This window comes from Ambystoma mexicanum, chromosome 8 (assembly GCF_040938575.1).
Source record: "Ambystoma mexicanum isolate Mex_15411 chromosome 8, UKY_AmexF1_1, whole genome shotgun sequence".
NCBI lineage: Eukaryota > Metazoa > Chordata > Amphibia > Caudata > Ambystomatidae > Ambystoma > Ambystoma mexicanum.
Genome location: NC_090929.1, coordinates 273,701,139 through 273,716,221, shown reverse-complemented (window position 1 = coordinate 273,716,221; position 15,083 = coordinate 273,701,139). Strand labels below are relative to the sequence as shown.

The following is a 15,083-nucleotide window of genomic DNA, read 5'->3' as shown; positions in this document are numbered from 1 at the left end:
TCCTGACCCCACATCTGTCATACTGCCTGTTACTGTATCTGCTAGCCCAATCTCTGATGCTCCTCCTGCTAATACCTCTAAATCTGCTACTGTTTCAGCATTTCACATCACTCTTTCTGCAGTAGAAGCACCCCCTTCCTTTCTGCTTGCAAGGACAGAACCGGTTGCTAAGTCAGATAACAACTTTTCTTTTAGGACTACAGTTCCGGTTGTTCCTGCTGGTGCCTCTGCAGCACTAGAACTACCAGACTCTACTCTGTCAGTCTCAGGTGCGTCACTGCCCGCTGGTTCTTCTACGGCACCCACACTCTAAGTTGCTACAGCATCGGAAATATCTACAGCCATTCATGATCTCCCTGCTGCAGTGGTTTCTGAACTTTCTACTAATCATGGAAAACCCGCCACTGTGACTCCTGAAATTTCTGCGGCTAATCTTGATTTTGCCATTGCTGCGTCTGATGCCTTGGAAAACCTTCCTAGAACAACCAACTCTGCTGTACCTCTGGCTCCACCTTCCAACACCTTACTGTTGCCTTTCAAAGCAAGATTTGCCATGGAGCCTGCAGCAGTCTTTCACAGTTCCTCTGAACACACTGTTGGGTTTTGTGCTCCAAAGACTTTGGCCCTCATTACGACCCTGGCGGAAATCGAAAAACGATGGCGGAAATGCAATACCGCCATCGAATAGCGCTCGGTGCGACTATGACCCGTCACCGCAAAGTACGAAGCCATTAGCGACACCGTAGTGCACGCCAACGCTAACTGCACCAAGCACGCGTGCGCGCGCGATGCCAAACCGCAAACACCACCATGGCGCAACGGTACGCCAATTCCGACCCTAGCGGACATGTACCTAACGCCATCAGGCATGGCGTAATGTACCATTCCGCCATGGCGAGAAGTACGGCATCGCGAATCAACCGTAAACGGCCCCACTGAGTGCCTGTACACCGCTCCCTGCCCACAAAGTACAACTCCCCGTAGGTGCAATGAAGCCACAATGCAACCATTGAAATGTACAAGTCACCCATGCATGGCAACGAACAAAAGAAACACAAGAGGGGCCAATGGGAGCTGCAGGGCACAGATGGCACGAATACAGAAGCCATCCCAATGGACATGACCACAGTCCCCCACCAAGAAACGCACGCAAACACAGGCACCTGTGACCAGCAATATTCCGAAAATCACATCATTCCACCAGTCCACCTGGCTGACCGGCATCTGTTACACAAAACCCAATCCCCCGCCCCTGAGCATGACAACATTCAAACAGTCATATTGGCAGCCCCCATCCCTGACCTCACTGGGCTTCGTAGGCAAACGCGCCCAGCACAGTACCACGCAACTAAACCCCGAAGCTGGAACCCAATGCAGATCTCCTCACAATACATCGCCCCCCAAATAGGCATATGCCACATCACTTGCAAAGAAAAACGCTACACGGGCCAAATCAGAATAGAAATTTTATGCACATCAAAATCACCAAGCCCATACAGCCATCAGGCCATGAACTCCAAAACACTAATCACCATTGTGGGCTGCTTCCGCAAGAAATGACCAGCCACTACCTGTGTGTCGCCCTGTTCCCCCATGGTACACAGAGCCACATTCACGTACGAAAAGGCAACATGGAAGCGCACAGAACCGCAGGGCCGTCCCAATGGGGAGGCACTAGTCCAGCTGAAAGGCCGAAATGTTGCTCCGAGCCACCAGTACTGCGTAAGGGCATGTGGGCCATTGGCGATCGTCCCATAAGATCGTAATGCTGCTCCACTGATTAACACGAAGCAGCAGGTGTCGGGAGTAAAATCCATCTGCAGGAGTGGCATACAGATGGCAGTGGCAAAAGGGGAGGAGATACCTGTCAACCAAAAGAAAAGAAAAAGAACAGAATGGCCATCAGAACTACATTCCAACAACTCACTTCAATGATCACACGAAATCCACAGCCATATGCATGCTAGCCCACTCAAAAGGATCATCACCACCCCAAAACCACTTGCGACTCATAACCATCTATATCGAGGTGCAAACACCATCACAAACGAGTGTACCTGTGCATGCGTCTGTCAAAACAGATTCCATCAGATGGGAATGTTAACGTGCATGGACACAAGTGTCTGAGGGCGCCTCGAGACAGGGAGGGCTCAACAAGGCCAGATGGACGATGGTCCCACTATGGCAGCCCTGCATCACATAGCGTAGGGGAGGCGGATAGATCCCAAGAAGCCCTGTACATGGCAAACTCTGTATCAAATCACCTGCCCATGCATCCATCCATCATTCCCTCATCCCGGGATCAAAACGCCTGAATAATTACTCACATAACATTAGAAACATCCATTGAGTCTGTGCGTTATGCAGCCTGCTAAATCCACAGTGCCCCAGCCCGTAATTCCAGTGTTGTGAAGTAACATGTATTTGGGAACGGACGGCCTCATCGCCCACGTAGCTATTGCGCATCCCAAACTATTCATATCAATCATTGCTCCCTCGCCATGGGCCCTGTCTCAAGGACATAGAACAATAGAACGTTATATTTGCAGTCAGACCTGTGGGCATCTCCTCGCCGCTAGCTGGAAACCGAAAGCGCCGCCCTTCGAATTCCTCATTTGCAACATCACGTCGAAAAGGCATCTGTGGCCGTTTGAAATCACTAATTATTCCATCGAGTGCGGCTGTGTGTGAAAATGGCAACTGCCTTCACCCACGAATGGGACGCCCCGCCCGTCGTTGCAACTCGGTACAGTGATGCATGAGGGCCCACCGTTACTCGAGTACTACGTTCCACTGACCCCTCACAAGTCTGTTCGCGACTGCACAGATAGTATGTGAAACAATGGGACCACAGCAGAATGAACATATCAACCAATCTTACACGGCCATCGGGTACAAATACATGATTGCAATAGCAAGATACAATTCCCCGAATTGCAGCGTTGTGCGCGGGACGTGCTCGGCCAAAGGGGAGAGCAGTTTGCACAGGTGGAATCAATCACCACAGGTGGAGGCCATACAGCCTGAAAACACATAAATTGCACAGCCAGTCTCCTCCCACAACCACACCGAAATGCTACCGGCAGGACTCGCGATGTTGGCCCTGGGGGACCTGATAGCACTGCAAGTGCTCCGACTCCAAGAAGAAGACGAACACCAACTACAACCAGCCGCACGGAGGAGACGCAGGAGGAGGAGGAGGCCAAGGCAGGGCCAGCAAGGCCCACCAGCACAGCCACTACCACCACGCAGGCAGCCCGCAATCCCACGCCTCCGAGCACATCCGTTCAACCTCACTGATGAGCAGATCCACACCCTCTACCGTCTGGACCGGGACACCATAGCCGCCATTGTGGACATGACACAGGCTGACCTTGTCAGCATGATAGATAGCCCAACCGCCATCCCACCCCTACTGAAGGTGGTGTCTGTACTACACTTCCTGGCCACAGGCACCTACCAGCACACAGTCGGACAGTTGCATGGCATTTCTCAGCCACTGTTCTCACGGACACTATTGCAAGTGCTCGATGCCCTCCTGCAGCACGCAGACGACTACATCTCTCTACCACGCTCGGAGCAGGAAATAACCAACACAAAAGTGGGATTCCATGCACTTGCCGGCATACCGGGTTGCATTGGTGCCATCGACTGCACCCATGTTGAATTGGTCGTCCCACATGCCATGGAGGCCCAGTACCGCAACCGAAAACAATTTCATTCCCTGAATGTACAGATGGTGTGTGACTCCAACAGGATCATTACACATTGTTGTGCCCGATTCCCTGGATCAACCCATGATTCTATGGTCTTGAGGAACTCTACAATACCACTCTACATGGAGCGACACGCAGGGAACAGATCCTGGCTACTCGGTGAGTCTCATTACATGCATGATGATGTGGGGTATGTGAATTGGCAATGACCTGCCAGGAAGGGGGGGGGGGTGTGCGTACGTATCAATGGCATTCCACATCATACGTTTCTCGTCCACATACAGGTGATGCTGGATATCCACTGAAGAGATGGCTCCTCACACCAGTCCGGAACCCACGGGACCAGCATGAGGAGGACTACAACCATGCCCACTCACGTACCCGTGTAGTCATTGAACAGGCATTCGGCCTACTGAAGACTCGTTTCCGCTGCCTCAGCAGGTCTGGCGGGGCACTCCTGTACCGCCATGAGAAGGTTGCAAAGATGGTGATGGCATGTGTCATGCTCCACAACATGTACGTACGTAGAAATGTGCCCATGCCCCCTGACGCAGAACTGCAAGCACCTGATGATGGTCATGATGAGGGTGGGGATGTGGCAGCACCTCATGGAGTCTGCGAGGCACCGGAGGCCCGTGACATTCGTCAGCATCTCATTGATGTATGCTTCTAGCACTCACGCCTGGTGGCTGATACATGGACACGGGACTCGTGGCACTGCGTGTGTCTGGGACATGCACAATATGGACTGTACGCCTATGATGGCCTAGTACACAAAGATCAATGTCCACACTTCTCATTGGTTGATCGTGCACTTTTTATGGCATATGTGATATCATGTTGAACACCCTATCGACCCGCCACCCAAGTGAGCCCAACACACCCCCTCCACCCTCCTACCTCCCCCCCGAACACCAGTGTCCAAAGATGCTCATTGTCAGTGGGCTGTCGCTATTGCATGCCCCCTCTGCGGGTATCAGGGGCACCCCTGCCTGTGGAGCGCAGGTTCCTTCCAGATCTACGTTGGGGGCTGCCCTGGACGGAACTTGCAACGGATGATGTGTCTGCCTGCTCACGTCCATGCATGTCCCTAAGGGTTTGCGAGAGCTCAGTGAGCACACGGCGCACTGCGGCAAGTTCGGCACATACGTCTTTGGACGTCGCATGCAGTTCCCCCCTCAGGCTCTCGGTGCTTCTCTCAATTTGTGCCCTTAGCGTCTCTGTACCTCTCTCCATTTCTGCCCTAAGTGTCTCAGTTGATGTTTCTATGTCTGCCTTAGTGCCCCCACATTCATCGGCATGGTCCTTGAGGAGTGTGGCCAGTTGCTGCTGTTGTTCGATCAACTGGTCGAGGGACTGTTGCCTCTGCTGGGCCATGGCAATTTGCGGGGGTGTCACAGAGGGGCTGTTGTCCTCATGTTGCCTTGCCACAGGGCTTGTGGGGGATGGCCAGTCGTCGTCTTGTGGGTGCCCCTGCGTGGTATCCTCATGTTGTACGGGATGGGACAGACAGGGGGATTGGGACAGGTCATGGATGGATCTGACTTCGGCATCCCCGTTTTCTGTGTCCGAGCATGCTGCTATCAATGGGGTCTCACCTATGGTGCTGCTGCCACCAGAGGCAGTGCCTTCTGTGGCATCCATTGGGGGGACCTGTGGTGGTGGTGTTGTGGGCATGCTGGCTGCTGAGGTGCCTGTTGATGTTCCCTCCTCTGTGCTGCCACCTGATTTGTGCTGCTGCCGTGTCTTGATGCGTGCAGCTGAGGTGGAGGGTCTCTGGCCGTTGGTCTTGGCCCTCTTTGCAGGTGTGCTGGTAGGGGTGTCCTGTAGCTCGTCGTTTGGATCGGACCCTGTGGTGGAGTAAAGGAGGGCGAGGGTTATTGATGGGTCTGTGGGAATTGGAATGGCATTGTATCACATGCTTTGGGGTGGTACCTGAGGGTGATTTGGGTCGGGGCCTTGGAGGTGCTTTGATTTGTGTGTGGAGTGAGGGTGCAGTTGTTTGGCAGCCTGCAGTTAGGGTGTGCCTGCTGCACGTGTAGTGCGTGTATTAGGGGTTTTTAATTATTTATGTATTTATTGTGGGTTTTAACGTGCGCTATCAGGCCGATGTGTGTGGACGTTCTCCTGGACATGTGTTTCTGTTGCACTATGTGGACGCATGGTACTTCACATGGATGGACTGTGTGGATTTGGCATTGTTTTATCTGGCCCACCTACCTGAATCTTCGGATGTCTGCACTCCTTTCTCCATCCCTCCGACTCCCTCTATGCTCTCCATTCCGATGGTGGAGGCACAGATTTCTTCCCAGGGGGTCAACTTGATGGGTGATTCAGGACCTCCCCCGGTGGCTGTGGCAATGTTGCGGTTGGCAGAGAGTATGCTGCGGACGCGTATCCGCAGGTCGTCCCATCGCTTGCGGCATTGCTGTGGGGTGCGGGGTGCGGTCCCCACCGCACTTACCCGCTGTGCCACCAGAGCCCATATGGCCTTCTTGTTTGCAAGTGCCGTCCTGGTCATTTGCGTGCAGAAGACGACGGCAGCATTCTCCTGGAGGGTCTCTGTTAGCACGGTGAGTTCCTCACGGGAGAAGTGGACCTGCCGCTTGCGGTCGCACGCTTTCTTCGCTACTTTTCCCATTTTTCTTGGTTTCGCTAGGGTGGTTGACGGGTTGGGGTGTGTTTCAGGGTAGTGATTTTAGTGGTTGTGTGGTTTTAGTGTTTTTATAGGTGTACGCCGGGATGTTTCCCGTTCCGGGCCCATGTTTTAACTTCCGTTTCCGTATATTTCCGGTCACCGTACTTTCCGGTAGGCGCACACAGCGGTGACCGCTAAGAGGGGTGGCGGTATTGCACCTAGGGCGCCGTACGGCGGCGGTGTGGGCCGTTTTGGGGTCATTTCCGCCATCAGGGACTTTGCACTTCCGCCGTGGCGTGGTGCTCGTGCCCGATGGGTCGGAATGGGCCGCACTTTGCTCCTTCGTGCAATGGCGGAAACGCTATTTACGCTGTGGCGCTCCGGTCAGTCGCTTTCCGCCAGGGTCGTAATGAGGGCCTTTGTCTTTTCTGAATTCTACCTCAAAGGTTCAGAACATTGATACTGTCTCCGTCCTTCAAGACTCCCACCTAGCAACCTTAAACAGTTTTTGGTGCCTCATGATGTGCCTTTTTGGAATAAGACTCTTTCACAGTGTGACAGACATTCTTCTTGTTGGTCAACCTTCAGGGAGCCTGGAGAGGGGCCTGGAGAGGGGCATACTGTCATGCCTGCGCCATGGGCGCATACATTGGCGATCAATATGGACCTTATTTCCCATTTGCGAGACTTTGGTGCTTTTCTATTTTTCCCAACAAACTACACTTACCACAATGCACTTAGCTATAACCATCTATCCCTGGCCATTCCTATGCGTCATCTTCGGAACTACAATCCCCAGAAGCCCTAGGGATCTGCTCTGCTTCCACCAGCTCAGGACCAGAGGGGGAGGTGGCCGATTGTATGCAGGTGTGCTGATCCAGGTGCGAGCAATTAACCTGCCTCTGTGCTGGGTTGGGCAGTATAAAAGCTGCTGCCTGCAGGAGCTCAGTCTCTTGCATTAAGAGTCCTTCCAGCACCTTTTTGATTCGAGCTACGGATCTTTGTATGCGGTTCCTCCTTACTCCTGCTTTGGCTCCAGTGCCCTGCCGGGCTCTCTACATTGCAGCCGATCACGCTCTGCTGCTATCCAGCCTCCTCCAGTGCCCTGCCGGGCTCTCTACATTGCAGCCGATCACGCTCCGCTGCTTTCCAGCCTCCACCAGTGCCCTGCCGGGCTCTCTACATTACAGCCGATCACGCTCTGCTGCTTTCCAGCCTCCGCCTTTGCCCTTCCGGGCTTCTGCCTTGCAGCCGATCACGCTTAGCTGCTACCTTCCGCCCTGGTCTTCCAGGCTCCTACCTTGCAGCCGATCACGCTCCACTGCCTTCAACCACAGCCTTCGTCCGAAGGGCTTCCTGCCTTGCAGCCTGCTACACCCTGCTGCCTACAGCCCTAGCCTTTTGGGCTCCCTGCCTCACAGCCCTGCTTCTCTGGGGCTTACTCCTTGCTGCCAGGCCCTTCTGGCTCCTTGCCGCACAGCCTGCTTCTCTCCGCTGTCAACAGCCCTTGTCCTCGGGGCTTCCTACCTTGCAGCCAATCACGCTCCGCTGCTTGCTACCTGCAGCCTTTGTCCGCTGGGTTCCCAGCCTAGCAGCCCTCTACAGTCCTCTGCAGACTTCTACAGTCAGCAGCCCTGCTCCCCTGGGCTCACTCCTTGCTGCCCGGCCCTTCTGGGCTCATTGCCGTGCAGCCTGCTTTACTCCGCTGCCCTAAGCCCTTTCCCTCTGGGCTCCCTTCCTTACAGCCCTGCTCCTTTGGGCTTGCTCATTGCTTTCCTGCTCCTCTGAGCTCTCTACCTTGTACCCTACCGTCCTCTGCTATCCACAACAGTTTACCTACATTATTTACTTTCAATTATTGTAGTCTCCCTGTTTCCTGACTGCTGCTCCCTTGCTTTCTTACTTGTTTTCAACCCTCTGTTCTTTATCCCTATCCAATCCTGTTATACAGCTTTCCCTTCATTTCCTTCTGCTAGTTTGCTTATCAACTTCCTTTTTCCTGGATTTGTCTGTTAGTGTCTTCTCTTGTACTGTTTGTAGACCCCTTTGTACAGAGCTTGTCTGTTGGTTTCCATCAGGCAACCTCTGCCCCTTCCCTTGTCTCGTTTCTGCGTTTACAGACACCCATAGCTGTTGTTCCAAGCCATGAGCAAACAGCGTGGGCCTCTGTTATAACAAACTGTGTAGAAGGATAGAGTTTTTCCTAAGGTCCGTGGAATACTCTTTTCCTATATCTGCATACACCCCAAGAGGGAATCCATTCTGTTGTACCTTATACATTGCTACACTTGCCTACTCGTTGTTCTCATTACTTTCAACTGTGTGTGTACTTATCTGTCCACCTTACTTCGGCACAACCACCCAAAACCCTTCCTGGGTGTCCTGTACCTCTCTCAACACATTGCCATCCGTGACACCTTGTCACTCCATCTGGGTGGCTGGTGATTCCAATGTCAAGGCCCCTAAGTCGTGTACGTCACCCAAGACCAGCACCATGGATTGCCAAGTAGTGTACAGGGCAGATAGTTGTGCAGATGTGAAGTCAATAGCTGCCATTGACGAAATACTGCATGTGAGCATGAACGATGTATAGGCCGAGCACAAATGTAAATTGAGAAATACCCTTACACATACCTTATTGTGCTCCCTTGCAGGTGATGCTGGCTATCCCCTGAAGACGTGGCTCCTCACCCCTGTCAAGGATCCACAGCACAGGCACGAAGAGGACTTCAATCGTGCCCATACATGCACTCATGTGGTAATAGAGCAGACCTTTGGCCTGTTGAAGTCACGTTTTTGCTACCTCAGCAGGTCGGGTGTCGCCCTCATTTACAGGCCTGAGAAGGTGGGCAAGATCATCATGGTATGTGCCATGCTGCACAACATGTACATCCGGCGGAACGTACCTCTGCCACCTGAGATGGACCAGACACCACCAGGTGAAGTTGAAGATGAGGAAGGAGTAGATGTTGGACATCGGCCAAGTCGCAATACACTTGAGAGACGTGCTGTTCGCCAATCAGTCATAGACCATTCATTCTGATGCACTGGGATGCTGAGGGAGCTATGTATGTTGGGCTCTGGGCACTGGGTGTGGGGTATATGGGCACTGTGCACTGTCATGCAATAAATTGACACACACCGAAGAAGCAATGTCTAGTCATGTGTTCTTTTTCTACACAGCGGGTGTATTGTACAGATGGTATTGACATTGTGAATGAACCCTCCACCCCCACAAACCCCTCCCTCCCACCTCCCCCAACACCCCCACACATCCCTCCCCCCTCACATCCCCCACACACCCCTCCCCCCAACCCCCAACACCACCACACGCCCCTTCCCCTTCCCACCTCCCTCTAACACCCCAAAACATCAATGGCGCAACAGGTGTCTGGATGCACTGCCAGTCAACATGTGCAGAGTGCCCCTGCTACTGCGGACCACCCTTTGGAGGGGTGGGTTGCATCTCAGAGCTCTGTGTGCTGCGCAGGGATCTGCGCACAGGGCTGGTCTGAGTAGAACTGGCCGGCATGGTAGATGTTGATGTTGATGGTTGTGGCTTGGATGCCGCTGTATGCCGCTGCTCCATAGTGTTGGCTATTCTCGTGAGGATCTGGGCCACAGCTGCAAATCCATCATGGACCTGCTTAGAGTTCCTGTTGATGGCCTTGATGACTGCCGCAATGTTCTCACCCATTGCACGGCGTGTTGCCTCACTATCTGCAACATATTGTTTGACTAATCCATGCATCTCTTCTTGCCATCCCTCCATCCTTGACAGACGTTCATCGACGTCCCGTATTGCGGTGGTGGAGGTGGATGGTTGGTTTGCTGGTGTGGATGAGGCCAATACGGGGCTGTCCTATATTGGAGACCACTCTCCATGTCTGCCCTGTCCTTCAGAATCATAATGAGGGGTGCCCTGTGGGGTGACCTGGGAGCTTGGGGTTTGTCCAACATCCTCAGACAAGATGCCTCCTACATGTGTGTAGTCATCATCGCCCTCTTCCTCATCGCCACTATGAGGTGCGGATGCAGCTGTCTCCCGAACCAAGCTTATGGTGGCGGACTGTGAGCCGTCATGCTCAGTTTCCACAGATGTGGCCTCACCCTGTGTGGATTGTGTCTCCAGGGGTGCAGGGGCAGGTGACTGCTGGTCCTTTGTTGGTGGCTGCGGAGCTGCTTGGGCACTGGTGAGTGACTTGTGTGGCACTTGGACCATCCTTGTTCCCCTCGACGTGGATGGCCTGGTGCCATCACCCCGTCCCCTGGGCCTTTTGTCAGGTGTCCTGGCTTGTGCACTTGCATCATGTTCATCGCTGTCTGCATCCGTTCCTGTGGGGGTCGGAGAGAGGCAGGGCATCAGTGAAGGCTAGTACTTGCATCATGCATGCTTTGATCTTTGTGCAGTTAGTGCCATGGGGATCGTTGCATGCTTGTTGTTGCGGCGGACAGTGTGCGTGCAAGGATTGGGGGGAGTATTGCCATCCCTCAGGTGTTCATATGTTCACCATGGTGTCTGCTGTGGCGCCTACGGGTGTGTTGTGTCTTGCGTACTGTGTGACATGTGCAGTTCATCTGTGTATCGGGTGTGTATTTGGGTATGGGAGCGGCATGCAGCGTGCATATTGATGTGACCGTGGTGGGGCCAGCATCTGGACAGGGAAATGTGAATGTGTGTATGATGGTCCATGTATTGGCTCGTATAACAATCACATTTGTTGGACAACTATGATCATTGGATGTCAGGTGTTTGTGGGGACACTCACCTTCATCTGCCGATGATGGGACTCCAAACTCTGCTCCACCAACTCCTTCGATGGACTCAATCTCAATTAATTTGCTGCAGGTCTCTTCCCACCATGCCAATTTTATGGGTGAGTGGGCACCGCCGCCTGTTGCCAGCCCCTGGCTGCGATTGGCCGACAAGATGTTCCTTACTCGTAGGCGCAGGTCGTCCCACCGCTTTTTGCAGTCCTTCACGGTGCCAACCACACTCACTTTCCTCGCTACGTCCTCCCAAATCTCTTTCTTCCTACGCTGTGCTGGACTCCTCAGGTCATCACAGAAGACCACGTCCGCATGCTCCACTAGCTTGCCAGCTAACATGTTGAGCTCCTCATCCTTGAATCTGGATTTGCGGAAGTAGGCAGTGCCTTTCTGGGTTGTTTTTGCCATCTTCTCCAAGGTGTGTTAGGAATTCTGCCTGCACAGGTCCAGTCTGTAGAGGATGGTAATGGATTATGTTTTTGAAGATGGCCACCAGAGCATTTCCCGTTCCGGCGCGATGACGTTGCTTCCGGTGCCGGTAATAAGGGACCCGTTAGTACCACTGTGTTAATACCGGTACCGTTATTTGGGGGATGCTGATGGCGGAGGAGGTATCTGCGCATTGCATTTTGCTGCTATCTGGGGGTTTGAGGGACGTTATCGGCATGGCGGTACAACTGTTACCGGCATGCAGGTATGTGCGTGCTCGCACACTCGTGATCAGCCACTGTTTGCGGGATCAAGGCTGCATGGACCTGTTGTTACTGCCATGCCGGTAATGACGGATTTTTAGTGCACATCTCGTAATGAGGCCCATTGATTTTATACAGAAAAGAAGACATTAAGGATGTGAATGACACGCTCCCATCCCTGCAAAATTCCTTTTCTTGGTTCCAGTAATACTCATGGTGAATCGTAACCAAAAATAAATATAAGATAAGTGCCTCACAATGAAGATAGAAAAATGCAAAGAAAAATAAAAGTAAAAAGAATGGTGCAAAAATAGTTCTGGCAGCGTCTGCTTGCTGCTTAAATTGCATTCCGTAACTTATATCAGTGAAAATGATGCCATCTCATGGGGCCTATGATGGATATTGGTGCTATCGTGTTCGCTTACATATGTGATTAATGGGGACCAGCTGGCTAGGAATTGCGATATCCGCTCCCGTATTGCCCCATCTATTTTGCTCATGGCGGCTACATACCAGACTTGTGGCCACCATTGCCTAATATCTGGTTCTTCCATGCTATCACATGTCTTGCTGCAACCAAGAAATGAGTAACCAAACGAGAGCCTCTGGCTCCAAGTGTGTAGTGACCCTGGGAGTCTTTGTTGCCCAATAGTAACACCAAGGGTGAAGCTCAAGCTCAAACCCACACATCTCCTTGATTTGGGCGACCACTTTCTTCCAGAACACTTGGATTCGGGAGCAACCTGCCACAAATGAATGAAGGAGCCAGGGGACATCCCTCACCGCCAGCATTGGGGGAAGATTTATGGATTCATTAAGTGCAACCGTTCTGGGGTCAAATACTACCGCCACAGTATTTTAAATAAGTTTTCATTTAGTTCGGCCGCCTGCGATGCCTTACCCGCCCGTGTCCAAATATTGTACCATGTTATCTCATCTATGGGCCTACCCACGTCTTCCTCCCATCTAGACATGTACTCATCTCGGGCTTTAAATCTAGTGCCGTTCAACACCTTATATAGGGTTGCAAGTTTTGCTTCTGGGGGGTCACCTATGAATAGATAGCGAAAGAGGGTTGTGTCTCGCTTCCCTTGGGTTGTTATATGTGATCGGGATACCCAATGTCGCAGCTGGATCTATCCATATCTATCCATGTCGTTGACCACCAAAGGAGACGACCCTTACATAATCCCAGGGGGAACTCGCCATTTCACCATATCCCTGTCAGAGGAGAGGGGAAGGTAGTCGTAGCATATTGCTGTGCTGCTTTGTCCCAGTACTCCAGTGTTGTGCTTGTTGTTGAGAGCCCTTGCCCCCCCCAATGTTCTTACTCAGGGGAGAACCAGCGCCAGTGATGTTTGGGGGATCCCAGGGCCTCCTGTTCTATTGAAACACAGTGCTTTGGAATATTCTCTGTGGCATGAATCTCTTGGACGGGTGCAATTTGAGCAGCAAAAAGATAACTTTCAATATTGGGTACCGCCATTCCCACCGCCACCCTCACTGTCATAAGCGTATGTCTAGCAACTCAGAGGGACTTTTTTGACCATATGAATCTAAAAATATTTGTCTGCAGATCTTTCAATGTCGCCCTGGGGATCCAGATTGGTAGCGCTTGAAATGTGTATAATAATCTTGGTAATAGAGTCATCTTAATTGCCGTTATTCCGCCCAACCAGGAGATTTCGGAGGCACCTCATCTAACAAAATCTTGCTTAGCACCAGCCAACAGCGGCAAAATATTAACTGCATACAAATTTTTATATTTGGCTGTGAGGTGAACGCCCAAATATTTCATATAATGGGAGGCCCACGAGAATGGAAAGTTGGATTTCAGATGCTCCACCGTCTCTTGTGATTATGTTATATTGAGCATCCTTGATTTCGTATAATAAATCTTGAAACCCGAGATCTCCCGAAATCTATCTAGCATGAAATGATGTGAGGTAAGGATTTTAGGGAGTCCCGCATGTAGAAAAGGAGGTTGTCGGCATAAAGCGCCAGCTTATGATGGTAGCCCGCCACATCCACCCCCAGAATATCACTAGAGGAGCACACTAAACAGGCCAAGGTTTCCATTGCTAAGGCGAAGAGGAGGGGGGATAATGGACATTCTTGTAGGGTCCCCCTTTGCAAGTTCACCGGGTTCAAAAGGACCCCATTTACCTTGATCCTGGTAGAGGGGAGGACAAAATTAGCCAACATAAGTTTACTAAAACGTGGACCAAACCTAAACTCTATAAGTACATTAGATAAATATTCCTAATCTAGGCGATCTACCGCTTTCTCAGCGTATATTGAGAGTAAAGCTAGCGACTGTTTATGCTGTCGCGCTCAGACCGATATATCCACCGTCTGACGAATGTTGTCAAAGGCTTGCCATCCAGGAATAAAGCCTGACTGGTCTGCCGCCACTACTCCAGGGAGTACCATCGCTAAGCGTGTAGCTAGTACTTTTGAGAATATGCAGACATCATAATTTAACACTGCTATTGGTCGGAAAGAGGAACAATATGTGGGGTCTTTCCCAGGTTTATTGAGCAGTGTTAGTGTTGATTCCCCCATTGATGGTGCAATAGACACAGTCTCCATGAAGGAATTGAGCATTCCTTTTTTATTTAACTTTATTTAGTGCAGTGAAAGAAGTACATCCTCAGAAACACATGTGCATTACAGTATATTACCATCAAACTTGAGCATAATAATAGATATGTAAGCAAACAATGTAAAGCAGACCTGGAATATATGAAGTTTCCCATGACATAGCGATTACAGGTTTGATCTCAGCTTCCGTAGGTATTCCCGGAATGGCTCTCAGATGTCCTTTGGCCTGCAACTGGGTGTCACCAGGGAAACGTAGCCCTCCTCCCTCTCATTAGCATACGTCAATACTTTAAGCCACATTTTGATATCCTGGGCAACCTTCAATTTTCAACGGGCCAGTATACATTTTTTAGAAATCAAGCATCCTAAGTTAAAAAGATGCTGAATTTTAACAGATACCTCGCCAATGTCACCAAACAGGTATTTGGGGGGTAAAAGAGTGGGAGGGCCATCAGTGATCTCATGCAGGTTGTTAGCAACCAGTTACCAAAACTGTGCCACCCGAGTGCAGTCCCAGTACACGTGAAAAGAGTCAGCCACATCAGCGCCACACTTGACTCACCTGGCATTAGTCGTGGGAGTAAATCTAGCGATTTGTGCGGGGTGTAGTGTAGGCGGTTTAGTATCTTGAATTGTATGAGTCTATATCTAGCGTTAAGGGAT

General features: G+C 51.5%; 1 long non-coding RNA gene across 1 annotated transcript in view; it reads left to right on the top strand.

The window, feature by feature from the left end:
- LOC138473570 (uncharacterized) overlaps nucleotides 1–9,473 on the top strand; it is a 439,138-nt gene extending 429,665 nt beyond the window's left edge. The window contains exon 3 of the long non-coding RNA XR_011268787.1: nucleotides 9,009–9,473. This is a non-coding gene — a long non-coding RNA (uncharacterized lncRNA). The remainder of the gene's footprint in view (nucleotides 1–9,008) is intronic.
- Nucleotides 9,474–15,083: the final 5,610 nt, after the last annotated feature.